This window comes from Labrus mixtus, chromosome 8, assembly GCF_963584025.1.
Source record: "Labrus mixtus chromosome 8, fLabMix1.1, whole genome shotgun sequence".
Lineage (NCBI taxonomy): Eukaryota > Metazoa > Chordata > Actinopteri > Labriformes > Labridae > Labrus > Labrus mixtus.
In genome coordinates, this window is record NC_083619.1 from 5,376,027 (window position 1) to 5,395,924 (window position 19,898).

Below are 19,898 nucleotides of genomic sequence, written 5' to 3' on the forward strand. Positions count from 1 at the left end.
ATTGCTGTAAACAGAAGCACTTGGAGGATCTGGATTTACTAGTTGGTAGATTGTCTTGAATAACATTCTTGGGTTGTGTTGATTGCAGGAGAGTAGTTCAGAAAAGTATTGTGTTTCATTCTTAACCATTCTGTTGTATTGTGTTAAAAAATCTGTCATGATATTGTTTTGTATTTGTAGGCCAGATTTGTTCCATTTGCGTTCTGCTTTCCTTTTTACAGCTGTGAATATTTTCATTAATCCAAGGCTGCTGAAGTCACATATTAGATAGTTCAGAGTCTTATTATAATGTAAAGCCTGTTAAAAATAAAGTAAATGCAAAGATCATTATGCATTTGTAATAATGTTTTTAAATGTTTAGATTTCATCTCTAAAGAATAAAAACATCTGCATAGACTGGACATTGTTGTGATTTTTCTAAATAATAATTAAAACAAGTACAACATTTTTTTAATGAGAAAAAATCCTGAACCAAAGCTTTCCCGTTATCTTCTCACATGTTTTTATTTGATTGTATGTAATGAACCCACTGAGATCAAGATGTCTTTGACGACGGTGAGCTGGCCAAGAGGGCAGCAGCTCACGTCATAAGAAACATGACATGATTAATAAACAGTTCACAAACAATAAGTTAAGAGCAGACAACAACTACAATGTACTAATCAGTTTACAGATAAAGTGCAGAAGTTGTGATTCTATTAAAAAAAACAAACACTGTCCAACGGTCAAACGTTTTCTGTCTTCTACGTTCCCCAAGATGACTAGAGGATGAGGGGAGTGACAATAAATTAAAACCCAGGGAAAAGAAATAGGAACTAAATATGAGTTAAGTTTAAAAGGATTTATTAACAAACAATGAAGGTGCAACACAAAACAAGCTTCTTCTATAAAACACCAAACAACGGAGAAGACAATCAATCTTAAACAAACGTCAGAAAACTAACAAACAATACTAAGAATAAGGCCTCAATCAAAACACTCCTTCCACAGAAGAATCACAGGTTTTCTCGACGTCAAAGACAAGCACACAGGTAGATGAATGACCCACTGGCCACTGGCAGTTTCCTCTCTCCTGCTCTTTATAGTTTTGCTCCTGATTAGTAATTAGCCACAGGTGTGGCTGGGCACTCTGAGGCTGAGGAGCAACACCTGGGGAGCACACACAGGAGAGAGAGAAAACACAAACACTACGGCACGTAACACCAAAGGCTTCAAGTGAAATGAGATCTTCCAGTTAGAAGTCATTCTGGAGAAAGATCCCTGCAGAGGGATCAGCAAAACCAAACGCTCTTTTCCCGAGGTCAGCGCGGACACGAGGAACAGACAGAGGCGCTGCTTGTCAACAGGCAACTGCTTGGGGCCCCAGGCCAGAAAGGGCCCCCCAAGGCAGAGAAACTTAAAACCACAGCAGTAACTCAAAATGTGCAAATATTGCAATGACAGTAGGAAACCTCCCTAATAGGGCCCCATTTGACAGCAGTCACTCTCGTTGCCCTGCTTAGCCTCTCATGTAGTATTCCTTCATTACAATTAAACCACTAAAGGAAAATGATGAGGAGTGATCTGTCTGGGAGTGAAAAAAGAAAGAGGAAGAGTGTCTGAACACTGGCAGACATAATGGTGGTTGGAGGGGCCCCCAATGAATTTCTGCCTGGGGCCCCAACAGACTAATCACCACTGGGAACAGACAGTTTAAAAACCTGACAGGAACACAAGGCATAGTGTCTCCTTGTTCTTTGAAGGTATGGACATAAATAAGAAGGAACTAAACCAAGAAGAGCTTTATAGATACGACTCAGCCGGTGTGTATACCTGCTACTTTTTTGTTGTAGACAATGTGCAGGACTTTGACTGCAATTTAGATTAAAAACAAGAAACTATTCAATATCAGGTCTAGGACTTTTATTTGTGTTGCCATGGTATCAAGCAATGAATATATGTATCATTTAATTTTTATTAGAATCACCACCTCTGCAACTTTACTCAATGTAACAACCATTTGGGTTCACTTGATCTCTTTTTTTATTCATTGCCAAACTTTAATCAATCAATCAAACTTTATTTGTAAAGCACAATTATTAAAGGGTAGTTCAAAGGTCAAAGTTTGAGCCTCAGTGGCCTATAACAGATTTCTGCCTTTATTCTAATATTTGATAATGAAGTCATGTTGTCAACATTCACTGGGAGAAATATCAGTTATCTTAAATGATGATGAACAACATCATACTGTGGGGTTTTTTGTCGACATGAACACTGTTGGGCCACGCAGGCTTAGGACAGTCAAACCATGGACTTGGGCCTTTGAGTTATTTACTGAGCTCACAAAGAGGCCTAAAAGGACTCTTTATCCCAGAATCCCCTGCGGTACTTCACACCTACGTGTGATGTAAAGGGGGGACCGGAACCTGAGGGAGACTCCACAGGAAGGCGGCCAGGTGACAAAACTCTGAGACTCCCCTCGTTCACTCTTTTTCCACGCGCTGACTTCAAGTGCTCTGAGACACAAGCTCACCTCCTGTTTTCTGCAACAATCTTCCTTTGTTTTAAGTTTTGGCGCGCAGGTAATCCGCGGCCGGCAGTGTTCCAAATTCCGAGCTCGGATTGTCCAGTGAACGCATCTCAGTTTCTCGGAGAACGTCAGACTATAACAGATTATCAGAAAGATAACGGTCTTATTCCGTCCTGCAACGAAAGGACATCAACGGACATCTTTCCCCTCGACAGAGAACCAACGAAGCCGCTCTTGCCGTAAGGGACCCTCGCCGCCATCAGACGCCTCTACACCAGGACAGACAGAAGATCTGTTTTATCGCCGGACTCCTTTTTCCTTCACCAATCGCAGGCAAAGCGATTCACAAGTGAAGCTTCATTAGGTTTATTTATATTATTAATAATTAGAAATAATTATTAAAGAATATAACCAAAGTTGACTTGATACAACCCCAACAACACTTTGCGTTTCAGTTTTCACCGGCAGTCTGATAGTGTTTGTGATAATCTGCTGTCAGATATAAATCAAGAAAGAGAAACATTTTACAGTTCAGAGGAATAAATATTAAACACATTATTTAAACCTATGAAATGAAAATTAAGAAACACATTTTCATAATAATGGCTAATGGCTGATATACCGTAGTCTTCTATTAGGCCTACAGAAAAAGAAAGAAAACATTGAAGGACCTGGTAGTGGATCTGTGCTGTGTGAGCTCAGGTGAGTGTTTCCAGCCAATCAGGAGCCAACAAACTCTACCTGTAATAAACCAGCCCTGTCTCTGTGTAATGAATTTAACTAAACTGTGGGATTATACTGATCTGGTTTTAACATTACCTCATCGAGGAGGTGAAAAAAGTGTTATTAATTGGAGACAGATCTGAAAAAAAGAACTGTCTCACTAACCTCCATCTGTCTGTTTCTCTATAGCGCTGGCTGCCATGACAACAGAGCTCAAACAGGACAGTTTGTCACTGACCAGGAGAGTTGGAGAAAACGTCTCCTTCAGATGTGAACATTTAGACCAGTGTGATTATGATTATGTGTACTGGTACCAGAAAAAAGACAACAAAACATTCACAATGATTCTGTGGATTAGGAAGAGTAATGGTGAAGTGAACAAAGATTCTTACAATCATCCTCAGAAAGATGATTTCTCAGCTGTGATCAAACAGAACGGCGTTGAGCTGCAGATCCAGAAGGTTAATTCCTCTCATTCAGCCACATACTACTGCTCCTGTTGGAAAAGCGTTAACCCCCACAGTGAGAAATGATCCGAGCAGGCTGAACAAAAACCAACAGATGAGCAGAAGTCAGATAATGTTTGTGACAGGAAGACAGCAGTAAACCACAGCTCACTGAGTCATTCACCTCCATCACACACAGGATGAACTGAGGGATTATTTTACTGGTGTCTGGATTTATTCTTTATTTGATTTCTTTGTTTTTCTCAATCAGATATTTCAGTAAGGTCATTGTTAGTCCACACTGTGAGGACAAAGAGAGAAGAGCAGAAACACATTGACAAAATAAATAAATACAAGAAAATGAAGTCATAACTTTTTAAACATATTTTAGACAAATTTCAAAATGACATGTCTTCCTCTGGCTCCAAGGCCAGGAGCAATACAGGATGGATACAATGCATGATGGGTAAGGGGAATGTAAAAAGGCTGTGAGCCAGGTCCAGCCCTCAGCAGGTATTTTGTTTCTTTTCAGCATTATTTTCTGTTGGCATAAACCTTTGGCCATCTCAATGATAATGACCACATCCAACTCGGGGACTTTAGTCTACATGATGTCACTGCACATATAAAGATACTATCAATCCATAAATAGTGATAGAGGTATGACATTTGACAGGGAGTAACCTGAAACATATGACAAATTAAAAATATAAGATTGAGGGGCTTGCTGCCATTGTGTTTTGAAATGTTTACCACAACATCTTACAAGACACAAAGAAAAACACTGTCCAATTCTCTTCAAACATGCCTACCCTTTTCATGTATTTAAAAACATAACTATATTCATCAGCCCTATTTGAGCCCAAGATGACCTTTGTGTATTCAAAGTGACTTTAGCTGTAACCAAAATACTTCATCGTACCTCAGAGGAGAAAGAAAATCATTCTCAGTTACGAGCCTTCTAGTTACAAAGACACATCTTAACCTCATCTGAACAGCTACGAATAATATCTGAAGTTATAACATAAAAGATAAATCACTGGATACAACAGGATCAGAAACTGCTTCAGTTTTTATACTGTGTATGTATAAAGAGATTGTAAAACAATTACGTAAGTTGTCAACATTTAATAATTAGAGTAAACATAAGGGCTTTCAAATAATACTTTTTCAAAAATCACAATTAATTGCTGAATAACAAAAAGAGTAATCACATATTTTTAATGCATGTTTGATACTCAATAATCTTTCATTCAACAGCATGTTTTGATTCTTTTATTTTTTATTTAACTTAAGTTAAGGGTACTTTATTCTCTCAATCAATCAACCAATCTTTATTTGTAAAGCGCCAATTCATGTTAACACGTTATCTCGAGACACTTTACAAGAGAGCAGGTAAAAGACCTTACTCATTGTTATGTTACAAAGACCCAGCATTGATCCATCATGAGCACAGAACTTAGCAACATTTAACAAAGTTACAGTGACAAGAAAAAACTTCTCTGTTTGAATACCTGCTTTTATTTTGAAAGACAATATCGAGCTTCCTGTGGATCAAGGTTACAAAATGAATTTAACAGCTGAACTGTGAAAAAGGTAAATGTTTGAAGTCACATGGTGGATATTACTTTTACCTCATCAACTGAGCCGTGTAGTTCTTTAAGTAAATGAGACATTCAAAGGCGCAGTGGAGTCGTTCTTTTCCATCACTGAGGTTACAGGGAGATTGTACGCATAAAGCAACCCAGTCTCATGTCAAAATGTGTAATACCTACGTTGGTCCACAGCTCAAAACGTAGTATTTTCACAATAAGGGCTCTAAAATTGTGACTAGTGATGTGTAGTTCGTGAACGATTCGTTCAAAACGAACGAATCATCTGGGTGAACGAACTGAACTGAATCACTTACTGAAAAGAGTCGTTCATTTCCCAACTTCAGTTGCGCTCTCCTCTCTCCCGTCTCATGTTTCTCTCTCTCCAGACCGTAAGAGTCGCTCAAAGCCCGCCCTCCCTCCTCTCCTCAGTCAGTACAGTGTGTGTGTGTGTGTGTGTGTGTGTGTGTGTGTGTGTGACTGAGGCTGGTGACTCGCAGTCTCGCTCGTTCACGTTCAGTGTTTCATTCACTGAACGAACTGAGAGGAAGAGAGTGACTCGGAGGCGGAGCTCTCGTTCAGTTCGTTCAGTGAACGAACTGAACAAGAGCCCCGACGTGAATCACTGACTGACTGAGAGGAAGAGCGGAGCTCTCGTTCACTGAACGAACTGAACGTGTACTGAACGAGAGCTCCACCTCCGAGTCACTCTCTTCCTCTTCTTGTACTGAACGTACTGAACAGAACGGTCAGAGTTCAGTTTGCAAACTGTAACTTTATCCAACTAAATTCTCAGCTCATTGGTTTATTATTCACCACCGGCTGTTCTCAGTACGATCGCGAGCAGAACTAAACGTTCGGCCGTGTTTCAGTTTATTAAATTCTGATTCACAGGCAGAGCTGCGGAGAAGTACTGAACGATTCAGTGAACGAATCTTTTGAACGAATCACTTTACTGAACTGATTCTACTGATTCAGTACACTGAAAAGAACTGCTTTTCCCATCACTAATTGTGACAGGCCTATGTTTCCTTTTGTCTATTCTATTGTATAGGCATACCTCAGGTCACGTGACTGCCCAGTTTTCCCCTGGCGAAAAAAAAAACCTTGGCGGACATCCCTCCTATTTTCGGTGGAAAATGCAATATTTTAAGATAGTTTGAGGCTTAAGTGTCGTTTTGATAACCTTTCTGACGACAAATGTACATTGTATCTTCATAATCTTCGTTCGGTTTATGTTTATGATCTTTAGTTTGTTCGTTTCTACGAAGATTCTTTCAGGTCTTGATAGAAAAACGTTGGGATATTACGTTTTCTACTGTTGCTATGGTGGTTGCTATGGACGCTATTAACAACGAACCGGAAGGAAGTGGATGTTCGGTTCGCAGCTCTTAAAACGGGTTACATCAGACCCTAGACATCAAACTAAGCTCCTATGCAATAAATAATGATTTCTGTTACATTTTTATGGATGTCTTTCATTACAACCAAATTTAATAAAACAATTGGAACAGATCGATGCATATTAGCAACATTATAAACTATGACATGTAACAATACATAAAGACAATACTGTACAGTTTGTGTGATTTATATGATTTTATAATTTTATTTAACAAAATAATCCTGACTGATTAGATTAATACCAGAAAATACAATCAATAAAGTAAACGGCCGGCGATAAGAACTACAAACGGGCGCATGACACTGGCATCAAATAATGACGTATTGATAATCGTCACTTGTGAGCAACCTCTTTATTAGATCTTTCTGGGGGTATTTACTGATGTTTTTTAAGGTTGGTTGCAAAAACACACTTTAAATCTGTGTTAACCAAAGATCCCATTCCAGGAATCTAAGCAAAAACCCATTCAAAAAGCCCATTATGCTGCATTATGGTCTGCCAGTGTGCTGCTGACATGCGCAATCGTACAGTCACACCCACTGTCGGTTTAAAGGCAGAGGGTGCATTCACTATCGATTCAACGCCCCCATGACTGATGACAAATTAGATTAACTCTTGTATAAGGAAAGATGGATAAAAAAAAGTACTAGGATGAATTAATATGGACAAGAGCATAAGAGATTTTTACTTTAAGCCATAATTCTAAACCAAGCACTTAAGGCTGTCCTCCAAGCATATAGTTCCCCAGATTTTATGATATACTTACACCAAAACAAACAAATAAACAAACAAACAAAATAAAAATAAAAAAAAACATTTGATGTACTGGGCTTTGAAAGAGCTCTATGAAAGTATGACTGCAAGACCCCTATGAAATGAGAATATTTAAGTTTTTGGCTTAGAGCTGAACGACATACATCGTTGGAAAGGTCTCATCCTGGAGAGTAACATATGTGAAGATGAGGTTTCAACATGACCCCTGTTTTGAAATAATGCCCTTTGAACCTTGACCCAAGGGCATGTTTGAAGGTTTATACCTCAGCAACAAAAGGGGCTACAGACATGGGAATAACTGTTTTAGAGAGGTCTTAGAACAAAGTACCATGTGAGGGTAGTCAGCTCATCAATACAACAGGGGGAGCTGCTATATATGGTTAAAATACATTTTAACAAATGTATCAATTATTTTTTAAATATCTGATAACATAAATGTGTTAACCATCCAATTAAACTCCCCTGTGTACCCTCAATTAAATATATATTACGTCTTAGGTAAGGGAAACACTGAGATTTGTCTAAAAGACTACAATTCCTCAGAGTCAAGTCATACAGCTTGATACTGAATGGCGCCATAATTGTAGTCTTTTCCGTTTCCAAAAAAAGGTTGTAACTAGGATTATAAAAGGCTTACAAAAGATATATTCACTGAATATGTCACGGATCTCGTGTGGCCGAAGTATTTATTGCATAGTTCATATATGATCTATGTTAAAATAAAGTACATATATCAGTTCATTTCGGATATTTTGACTGTTATTCTAGAAACGGGAATTTTGGTAGTTATGTCTGGCGTTGTGCACAGAGGGAACATAATTAGGGTTGTAAAAAATGTATATCTACCCATTATATCAAATATTTACTAAAGCCGAATGGGTTTTTTGAGATTGTAAAAAAAATATTGTAAAAAAGTGGTCAAATCAAACCTGTTTTAAAAGATAGTATTAATCTGTCAGGATTATTTTGTTAAATAAAATAATATGAATCACACATGAACTGTACAGTATTGTCTTTATGTATCAAGGATTGTTACATGTTATAGTTTATAATGTTGCTAATATGCATCGATCTGTTCCAATCGTTTTATTAAATTTGGTTGTAATGAAAGACATCCATAAAAATGTAACAGAAATCATTATTTATTGCATAGGAGCTTAGTTTGATGTCTAGGGTCTGATGTAACCCGTTTTAAGAGCCGCGAACCGAACGTCCACTTCCTTCCGGTTCGTTGTTAATAGCGTCCATAGCAACCACCATAGCAACAGTAGAAAACGTAACAGTCCAACGTTTTTTCTGGCGAGACCTGAAAGACTGAATAAACGATATCATTCGCAATGGATTGTGGGATGGGACGAAAATGATGTACACAGTCTTGAACCTATACCTTTGTTTCCGTTTCTAACGCCGTTTTGGTGCCGAATTGAATGTACTATAGTCTCGAGTGTTGGGGTAACTTGTTGTCTTGGTCCCAGGCGCCATTCTCTTGATATAAGGATTTTGTGAAAAATCAATGAAGGATTTGAATGGGAAAATTTAATTCCGGAACCAGAGCAGCCGAAAAAAGAGCTGCGAACCGAACGTCCACTTCCTTCCGGTTCGTTGTTAATAGCGTCCATAGCAACCACCATAGCAGTAACAGTAGAAAACGTAATATCCCAACGTTTTTCTATCAAGACCTGAAAGAATCTTCATAGAAACGAACAAACTAAAGATCATAAACATAAACCGAACGAAGATTATGAAGATACAATGTACATTTGTCGTCAGAAAGGTTATCAAAACGAGTTGGGGTGGGGTGGGGTCATATCTGTGAGTGTGTGTGTGTGTGTGTGTGTGTGTGTGTGTGTGTGTGTGCATGTGTGTGTGTGTGTGTGTGTATTGTCCTTATTTTATTTTTATTTTTTTCTTTCCCACTTTTTTTTTCCATCACTCTCCCTTCCCTTCCTGCCTCTTGTGCACAACTGTCCTCTTGTTTTTGACTGTCAATTTTGTTTCGAACCACTTTGCCTCTTCAAATTTTGCTGCTGCGAAACTCTTTGAATTTAAGCTCGGAATCGTAGGAACTGCAGACCTCGTTTCCATCTTAAGTACCACTCTTTTTCCGGCGCACGCATCCTAAGGTTTTTTTTCTACAACCTCGATCTTTTCTTTTTTTTTTAAGTATTGATCATTTGTCTTCCAGAATATTATTTTCACTATTCTGTAGTGTCCCACCTGTAGGAATGTATTCATAGTCCTTATAATCAAAATGTATGCAAAGTGGTCATGAATAATCAGAATAGAATTTCAGTATAATAATGAACTAATAGACACATATTATGCAAATTAGATAAATAAATAACAATAGTGTGAGGGTTGCATATTATAAACATAACATAATCAACTAAGGATGAAATGCAGAAGGGCACATGTGTACATGAATTCAAACTGAGCCTACAAAGTGAAATTCATCGAGGATAGAGTGAAAAAAGTCAATGCTTAGATGATATCTTGTATGGTCAAAAAGGGAGGTCTCAAGTTTCATACGAGCTCGCTTTTGGGGTAATTAAGTTAGCGCTATAAGGCCCTTATGGGACATAGTTAGAGCTGTCTAAGCTCACGTGGGACATGGATAGAGATATGAAGCCTGTATTTCATGAAGAAGAAGAATCTAATGGTGAAGGAGGCAGATACCATCCTCACAAAAAGTATATATTGTGTGATATTCTTTGTCTTAGTCAGTCGTCTGCAGGCGGCTCACTGCTTTGGATTCTGAGAAAGATGAATAAAGCTTTCAGTACTCAATTTGTTGCTCTCCTGGGTCCAGTCTCTGAAGAAAGACTGTTGGGTTGACTGCTTCAACTGGTGGGTCGGCTGCTTCGTCAGCCATGTTACCAAGAATCACACTTTAGTGTTATCACGTCACCTTTTATTCATTCCTTCTTCACAGCTAACTGGAACAGCATTTTGTCAGCAGCCATGGAACACAACAACCAATCTCCCGCTCTTACAAGATGGAGAAGAAAAGACGCAGTGTGCTCTGCTGTTGGCATTCTGTTTGGTTGCATTACGGCTATCACACGTCAAAACTAATAGGATAATGCTCCAGTGTGGGGTTGTAACTGCTCTGATTGACCACCATAATAAGTTCCATATGTTGGGTAAGACCAACACACTGTGCCCACTGTTGCCCACTCACTGTGGTGCTGCTTACTGTTCAGGCCTGACTGAGAAAGTGATATTTTCACTCTTTACTTCTTTGGCTATAATCCAGATGTGGCCTCGGATATAAACACTGCAGTGATTTTTTTTGCTCTAACCTCCGGCCTGGTTGCCATGTGATACTACATATTTCCATGATCACAACTTTATGTGGTTTTTGTTAGAATACTTTTCATTCCAATTTAGGTAATTTTACATGTTAAACTTTAAGATAAAGATCGTTCTCTCAGCAGTATAAATGAATGGAAAACATTTAAATTATTTTTTGTTGCCTTTACTAACTTTAACCTTCAGACCATCAACAGCACTATGAAAGAATAAGGCAAAGAGCTACACTGGTGGGAACATTTTTTTCTGAGCGCCAGTGGCTTTTTCAATTGTTTTCAATGAGGAGAGAGCGTTCGCAGCAGCAGGTGGCCGCCTTTAGAAAAAGCGCAGTGTCCAGCGTCTTTTCAACTCTGTTCAACTTTTCAGAAAGCCGCTGTTGACGTCACCGGCGCTCTTTTCCAAATGTATGATATTCCCTGTCGTTTTGCCGTGTCTTGTTCCCACATCCTCTTTGCTTCATGTCTGACAGGGTTAAAAAACGTTCTCAAATATAAAACACGCAGTAAACAGTAACGGAGCAGGGTCAGTCATACAGCGGCATTTGTCAACAGACTGTTGCCATAGAGACAGGACGGTCGGCAGCGCTTTTCTTCTCAGCGCACAAATGCATCATGCAAACACTCCTGAGCGCACAGCCAGCGCTTTTCTGCCCGGAAATAAAGGCTAGGTGGACACGGGGCCTAATACTAAAAATCACTAATACGTTCAGAGATTAGAGCTAGGAAAGCAGGAGTGAATAAAGACGTAGGGTGCTTTTCATTGCACTAATTTTTTGCATCCTTGCATCCTCTCTCCTCGACCAACCACGATTCCTCAAATACCCTGTAGGAGATGAAGATCGAGGAGAGAGGAGGCCTCTGGAGGAGCTCATCTCGAAAGTCTTCTGACCAAATACGCAACATGATTGGTGCCACACAACCCATCCTTTGAATGGGACAGACTTTGACATGCTACTTTGACTTAATCAGTGTTCGAATGCGCCTTCTGAAAGATTGCAGCCCCTGATTGGGACATAGCCAATAATGACAGTTGTTGCCTTTATCTCAATGCTACGTGTGATTGGATTGTATGCTCAGTAACAATGAGGGACTAGAAAATAACATATTGGTGAGCACAGTAGGAAGAGTAAGAAGCTGCTTGAACATGTGTCTGATGATCGCACCGGCTGGCAATGGTTGCTTGATAAAGACATTATTACCTCACATGCTCAAGGGGAAATTTTCCTGCTCTGTTTTCACATCAGCTCATCTTTTACGAGGGGGCATGCAGAAAAAGAATCTAGTTAAAATTTGTCTTTATGTGTTCACGCATGGATCTCATCCAAAAAAATTCAGGAAATCTTCAGAAGTTTTGTGCATGTGTGAATACACCACAAGTGTGACACCATATACACCTCTGAAGAATTCTACATTATAGAAGCAACGTTTTTATCAGACCCTTGAGTGTGACTACTTGAAGGATGTAAAATGACTTCTGCATTTCAACCTGTTCAGACTTTGTAAAAGGAATTAGTTTGAAGCATCCTGAAACCTCAACCCTGCTTATAGGCGAACTTGCCCACCTGCACGGCCCATCTGTCACTATTTTCACAGGTTATAATGAGACTGAGGTTCAGTGCAAAGCTTTGTCATTAAAAAAAAACAATCTACGGCGGAAACTAATGATGTCTGCCAGCTCATTATTCTCCCCCGAGTTCTTATTATTCTTCACTCTCAATTATCCAGCACAGAGGAAGATGGACTGCCCGCCAGGCTTTGGAGAGAGGTCACAGAAAAATCTACCAATCTCCTTTTGCATTCCTAGAAGCATTAAGTACCCAAAATACAGAAAAAGGACCACCTCTATACGAGCAGATAAGTAAAAGAAATGCATTTTTTCAGTTCAAATTATGCATCTACAATGTAGAAAGTACTTCGTCTTCTTCTCTACATTTCCTGTGCAAAAAGTGAAATGCTTTCAGGCACAACAGTTGCTTAAAGGCCTTTGCTGAATGGCTTTTGAAACCCTGCAATGAAGTGTAGCCCCTTTGGCCTCCAAATCCTGCAATCTGAAAACCAAATACTTAGTCCCGACCTTCCCACATCATTATCATCAGTAATAGTATCCCTTGCTAAAGAAACACTGGATTAGTGTACATAACATACATTTACACCACTGTGCCCCTCACATCAAACAGCCAGGCCTGACATGTTTGAAATAGATTCACTGCTGTGGCACCCAAAATGAGATGTGTGGAGGATCAAATAAAAGACAACATCAGCCACCCCCCTCCCCCCGGTCAGGGTTTTTGAGTGAGCTGCGATGGATGGGGAGAGAGGAGGCAAAGGGAATGAGTGAAAGGAAGGCAAAGCAGGGGAAACGAGTCTACAGGAGGAGAAATGGAGGAGATAGCAGGGCAGGAAGAGAGGGAGGGAGGGAAGGAGGGTTGAGGTAGAGTGGAGGACAACACTGCGGGGGTTAAAGCTGGATAAGAGCCAGGGTCAGTGAGGGCGGGCATGCAGGAGCAGGAGCTGGAGCTGGCCAGTTTGGGGATTTGGCTTGCATATGTCGTTCCCACTGTTTTTCTTTCTTTACAACTCTGCTGTCTTTAGCTGACAGAGCAAAACTGGCAGAGTCAGGAAGGTCACCAGCTCTCAGACCTGGTGGCATGGGCGTAGTAGTGGGGCGTAAAGTCGGACTGACTACGAAGGGCCCAAAAGGAGGAAGGGACCCTTGATGGGCAGGAATAATGTAGATTTTGTTTGCATTTTTTACTCTCTCTTTTAAACTTTGAGACGATACTTGTAGAAATCAAAGTTGTAAATCGGTACCTGTTTCGATACCACGGAAACAAAATATGAAGTCCTAGGCGCTCAATATTGGGTAATTTCTTGTGTTCAATAACTTAAAGTTGCCAGGAAATGTACTGCAATTTAGACAGAGTGAAACTGAATGTTGAATTGATTCCTCTCCTACAATAGACTTTTTTTAAACCTTCTGTAGTTTTTGACACTTTCAATCATGAAAAATAAACTAAGCAGAAAGTCTCCATAACGTAGCATAATGTGATAACCACACCTAATATTGAATTCTTGAAAACATGGAACCTAGAAGTATTGAAGTAGGATATTGAAAATGTAGACAACCTTAATTTAAAGCTTTAATGGGTCATGTCATCCTGGCGACCCTGCTGAATAATGACTGAGGATTTTGTTATCTGAGTGTCTTTTGCAGATTTGTATTTGTTAGCTTATTTGCTAGGGGGGGAGGGGGGGGTTCTCAGGATGGAAGGCTTCCTGTTGTTTGCCACAATCACCGTATCAACAAGAGAGTGGAGACAAACTTACTGGTGAATTTAAAAAATCTCAATCATTACATGCATAAAGTCTTTACTCGTGCACCAGTCACAGGACATAAACGTTACCAACCCCCTCCCACTTGTTTGCGGTGAATTTTCCTGAATATTTCCTACTGCGTTCACACATCAGATCAAACTGAAAATTCACAAGAGAGCTGTAAGAAACATTCCGTGTAAAAGTCGGAAGTTTTCAAGGGTCGAAATGTTTTACTCGGTTTGGTGCAATATGTGAAAGCCCTATATGTCTGATTTAGGGCATACTTGTGTGTTGATTGTGCACAGATCCTACAGACACCACAGAGCGCTCTGTTCATAGTCATTGTACAGGAAAGAAGCCTTGGAAAAAAGCTCAGTGGTAAACTCCCCCAGCTAGCATCTTGTCGCTCGAAGTTTGATTTGGTGTCAATGAGGCTTTACACTTGGATGTGTAGATTAACTGCAGAATTTATATCAGACTTCAGTCACTCATGTAGAGTTGGTTGAAGGCAGGAAATAAACATTCCAGTAACGCCTCGTCTGCAATGTTTATTGAGGGAGGCAGAATGATGGGGCAAAGATGTCGTTCAGCCTTTGAGCCGGCAATAAAGGTACAGACACATAACAGGCTGCAGGCTAGTTTGGCTACAGAGCCTTCATTTCCTATGTTTGATTCAATGGGGTCTAAGAAAAGTTTAATGCAACATCATCACTTTAACTCTCCAAGAATATAGTTTATATCTGATTATATCAATGACCTTACTTCTTTAACTTACAGGCCCATTAAGATTACATTAAGATTCATCTGCAGCAAAGACAGAAGTGTCCTCAACACCTACCATGTACTCCATGTTGGAGGCAGGAGGGTGGACCTCACCCCGCAGCTTGTTGTGCAGGTTCAGGATCAGGTGCATGTCTCCCTCACTGATGGCCCTCCTCCCTCTTGACCTGGCCCTCCACCACTCCTCGTCCTTGTCCTTGTACTTGTCCAGGATGGACTCGAGTTGTGTGGAGTTGTTGAGGACCACGGCCAGGACGGTCTGAGTCAAACACAGGAACAAGCTCGCCACTCTAACCCAGCTCGGGAAAAGAAGAGACCTCTTCATGACCGGGAAAGTACTGCTGCTTAATGAGGAGTAGGCCTTCTTTCTGTTGTCTGCAACAACAAAAAAAAGACAAATCAAATTTAAGGAGTATATTTATAAAAGTATTTCAATGCAGCTTTTGCAGGAATGCACAGCTCAGTTTAAGCTCATTACTTGGCCATCTTAAAAAAAAACAAAAAACAGTGGACTCTCTGCACCTGGTATTTAAATAGGCCTAAGTGAACAATAATTTTCTCCCTTCACGTCATCATCTCTATAGGAGCCCAAAGTTACCTTGAATCTGTCCTCTGTCTCTGTTTAATAATGCAGTAATTATAGGGAACTTCCCTTCAAACAGTAAAGCTAATACAGCTTTCAGCGGTCTGAGTGCATCTGCAGGTCACTGCATCACGACGCACAGAAGGACCAGTGTAAACGGACTTTTCACACGTTGTGTTAGAGCGCACGAGATTTAGCGCGCATGCGTAAAGTACTCTGCGCTATCATGCATTGCAGGAAAAGAGTTTCAGCATTACACTAACAACATTGTATGAAATGAAATCACACTCGTTTTCTTTTACTAATGCATTCAAGAAAAAAAAATCGTTTTCTTTAAAGACTTCTTCTAATGACTGAGTGCATAGAATAATGACTCCATCATAGGATCATTTAAATATAGGAGATAGATTTTAAGTTAGGACGCACACAGATTCTTAATTTTATCACAGTAATTATTACTGAGTATAAAGAAAAATGCAATTGTACCTTTCAATTCCGCTTCACCGATCAAAATACCTCTCGGGTAAAAGTATTCCGTTTTTCAAATTAATGCAGAGTGAGAGCTTTCCAATCCACACAGTCTCTAATAACATCCATCACACACAATGTGTGCAGGCACTCGGTTTTCTTCCAGGCAGTACATCCACGCTGGGACTGTCAGAGAGAGAGAGAAAAAAAACTGAGAGCTCAGAAATGTCTCTATGTACCTGTTGAATTCCTCAGCTCGCTCTGTGCGCGTCAGGCTGCAAGGGTCCGCTGCTCATTTGGCGCTTATATGCCAAATTTGCGCTTAGCAACGCGCAACGCACAGGACCACGCCTCCACAAACCTTCTTTCTTCCCCTTACCGCACCCCCGTTTGACACACACTCTCTCTCACACACGCACACGCACACACACACGCACACACACACACACGCACACGCACACGCAGGCCGACAGGGATCAGTTGGAACTCCAGGGTTGATCTATTTGAGGAGGCATCTGATCGCACTAGAAGTGACGTGAGGGTAAACTTGTGGATGTTATGAGAGCAGCCCACTCAAATATGACACATTTTGCTTACTTTCTGCAGGTTTGCTGTTTAACAGGAAGACACAGCAGAAAATAGGCTTCCGTTTTTATTTCTAGGGTACTGTGGGACCATATAAGGCTGACTAATGAGAAAATGAATTTTGAAGCCTCAGTTGTGATTTTGCAGCTCCTTTGTCTCTTCTTTCCACAAATGCATCAAACATCCCAGTTCATGAGCATCTGTCACTGTATGACTCTTCTTGTGGCATGAACTCTACTTGTATCACATCTGGCTCACTTACCATGTGTGAGAACATAGCAGCAAGCGGTGCGAGGAGCCAGCAGGGTGGGCACTATTCCCCTGTGACTCGACCACAAAGCACCGATTCATCTGCCTTTACATACACTAGAATATTTGTGAAACTTTGTGGCCTGTGTGTATGTGTGCTCGCTCTAACATGCTCTGTTCAGACTGCTCTTCAGCACATAGAAGTCTGTTTCTTGAAATAAGTCATTGAGGTACAAACTCAAGGTCAAACTGGGAGGACATATATCAAACAAAGCAGATAGAATCCCTGCAAACAGTCTGCACAGGCTGTTTTAAGATAAGACATAAATCCTGATGAGAATAAGATACATGACACAGAGGCTGCACTCATAATGATGTAGAAGTTGACTCAAAGATGAAACGTTTCATGCAGGATACCTCGAGTCCAACTTTTACCAAAATAATAACTGTCTCTTGCTTTTATTTAATTTCCTTTAAATAAACAACATATTTTATTTTTGGAGGCTTCGTGATGACTTCAAAAAGCCAAAGAAATAACAACATAACGTAAAACATTTTCCATTCACGCTGGAAAAATGACATGAAAGCAATAATTGAACATGTTTCAATCAACACACTGATTTTTACATTTTTATCCGACATACTTCTATAAGTCTTTATACTTTTACAAAATGGGAGCTTCCCATTGACAGAGATCAAATGAAGATTGACTTCATGGTGTACTCATTTTTTCCCTTGCGTATGTGAGGATCATCTCTAGTGTTGCCTGTTAACAAGGGATAAGCTCCGACTCCTATCTCTTCATATAGTGGACAGAACTTAAAAGAAAGCATCCTCCGTGCATGCCTTAGATGAGTTACCTGGATGGCTCCAACCTAAGACTTCTTGGGGAGACATCACTGCTAATGTTGGCAAAAATGCTGAGTCATGGAATGACAGGAATTTTTTCTGTTATTAAATGGACAACACAAGTATTAACCATGGGATACTTCACAAGTGTACGTGGCAGAAAAGTGGCAGGCCAAAGATGGATGATGAACTCTGCAGTCATAACTCCAGATCTGAAGTCTGTCTTGGACACTTGAGTAAAGAGAAATGCAGAGCTGTCAACTGATGACCACCTATGGTAAGTTGGATCAGATGATTGGGGAAGCTGCTATCCCTAATCAGGCTCAACGTGCAGTAGGGGTGAACTGGGTTCCTGCTCAGAGGAACCTCAACTTCTACCTTTGTAGAAACTTTTACTGCTTTAAAGGGGAGGTTCAGGCCGTACAGACATTGGGAGGGTCGGCACCTTCAGGTCTGAGGCCATGGTACTTTGTTCCAGTTGTTTTACACAAAAATACAAAAAATAAATGTTTCTAAAAACATTTTATTAAAGGTTAATATTCTGGGTATAAAAGCCTCCGCAGGGTCACTTGTTCAGCCCGCAGACTCTTTTAAAGTTACAATCTTGATCATATTTGAGACATTATGTTTTTCATTTGTTGATTTGGTATTAGTAATGAGTTCTTTAGTGATACATTATCAGGACAGCCTTATCTGCAGAAAGTCATTCTTGTTAGAAAAAATCATGGAAGTGTCTCAAGTTTTTTTATTATAATTAACTACCATGTGCACATACATGCTTCCATTAGGTCATATCACATGACATCACAACATTTCATTTCATAATGATTCTGATGACATCAAATTATATCTCTTTAAAAAACCTTCCAGATGCAATAAAACAGGGACACTTCAAAGCTGCTTAATCAATGTGAGACGATTGATGTCACAATGCAATTCAGACAAAACAAAAGTGCTTCTGATTGGCCCTGAGAAACAGATTCAGCCACTGCCCTGACTCCTTCCAAATATTTTGGACAGTGTTAAAAACTGTGAGGTTATATTTGACAGTGACTATACTTTCAATGACCCCAGGAAAGTGATTCAGCCTTGTTTTGATCAGCTCAGTTAAATCTCCAAGACCAGAGCAATGCTATCGTTTACCAACACAGAAATAATATCAGTCATGTTTTTATGTCTAGATTATTGTAATGCACATTTTACCTGCTTCAGTATACGAGCCACACCCAAACTTCCTGGCACATCACACCTGTTTAAGCTTCACTTTCTTTATTCATTTTTAAATTTGACTCATTCCCTAAAAGGCTTTACATGGCTTGGCACTAGAATACACCAGCAGGCTGTTTTAACGCCTTGCTGCCCCAAGAAGTCCTCTTAGATCGGCCATATGAGACCTGCTCATCATATCAAAGTCAAGGTCGAGGTCAAAGGTTAATCAAGCTTTGCTGTGATGGCTCCCACTCGGGGAGCAGACTCTGTTTCTGCTTTTAAAATCCTGTTTTAAGACACAGTTTTATAGACTCACCTTTTTAGCCAACAGCTTATTTTATAAGGCCTGGAGTACATTTTTTAACTGAACTAAAATAATCTTTTAACTGTATATTTACATTTTGATGTTTTGTGATTTTATTTTCTATTTGTGATGTTTTTCTTCACTTATCTCTGGAAAGCCCTTTAATGCTCTCGTCTTGAACGTGTTATATAAATAAAGTATTGTTACCTAAATGCAAGATAACACTGCTATGCTTTAATGATAATAGTCTGATTAGATCAAATTCTCTACAAACGATGGCACTGGATCTCTATAACAAGCATCTGCTGCCCCCTTGTGGATAAAAAGAGACTTCAAGAAACGTAAAGCCTGAAAGAAAACAACCATCAGGTGTCCATCACTGAGCAATCTTCAAAGATTTAGAAAGGATAGACACATTTTATTTTTGTTAAGCTGTAATTGTTTGAATACTTCTCCTGTCTGGCTGTTGGACCCATGACCTTTGCACATGCTGCTCCACAGTGACCCAAAATAAACTTCTTTTAACAGCCACCCAAAAACATATTTAAAGAGAAATCTGTGACAGGGAGAAAATGTATATGATGTAAGTATTGGGTCTTTTAAAAAGCTCTGTGCATCTTAAAGAGACCAAAATCCAATGTCGGTTTGCCGTGATCTTTAGGTCCTCAGACGGCGCTGTGTTAAAAACAGACATGATTCTGTTTAGGACATCACTGTACTAAGTTAGACAAACCTTCATCGTACAGGCCTCTGAGGTCCAGTGGAAATGGGCTGTCAGGTTCACACTTGTAATGCT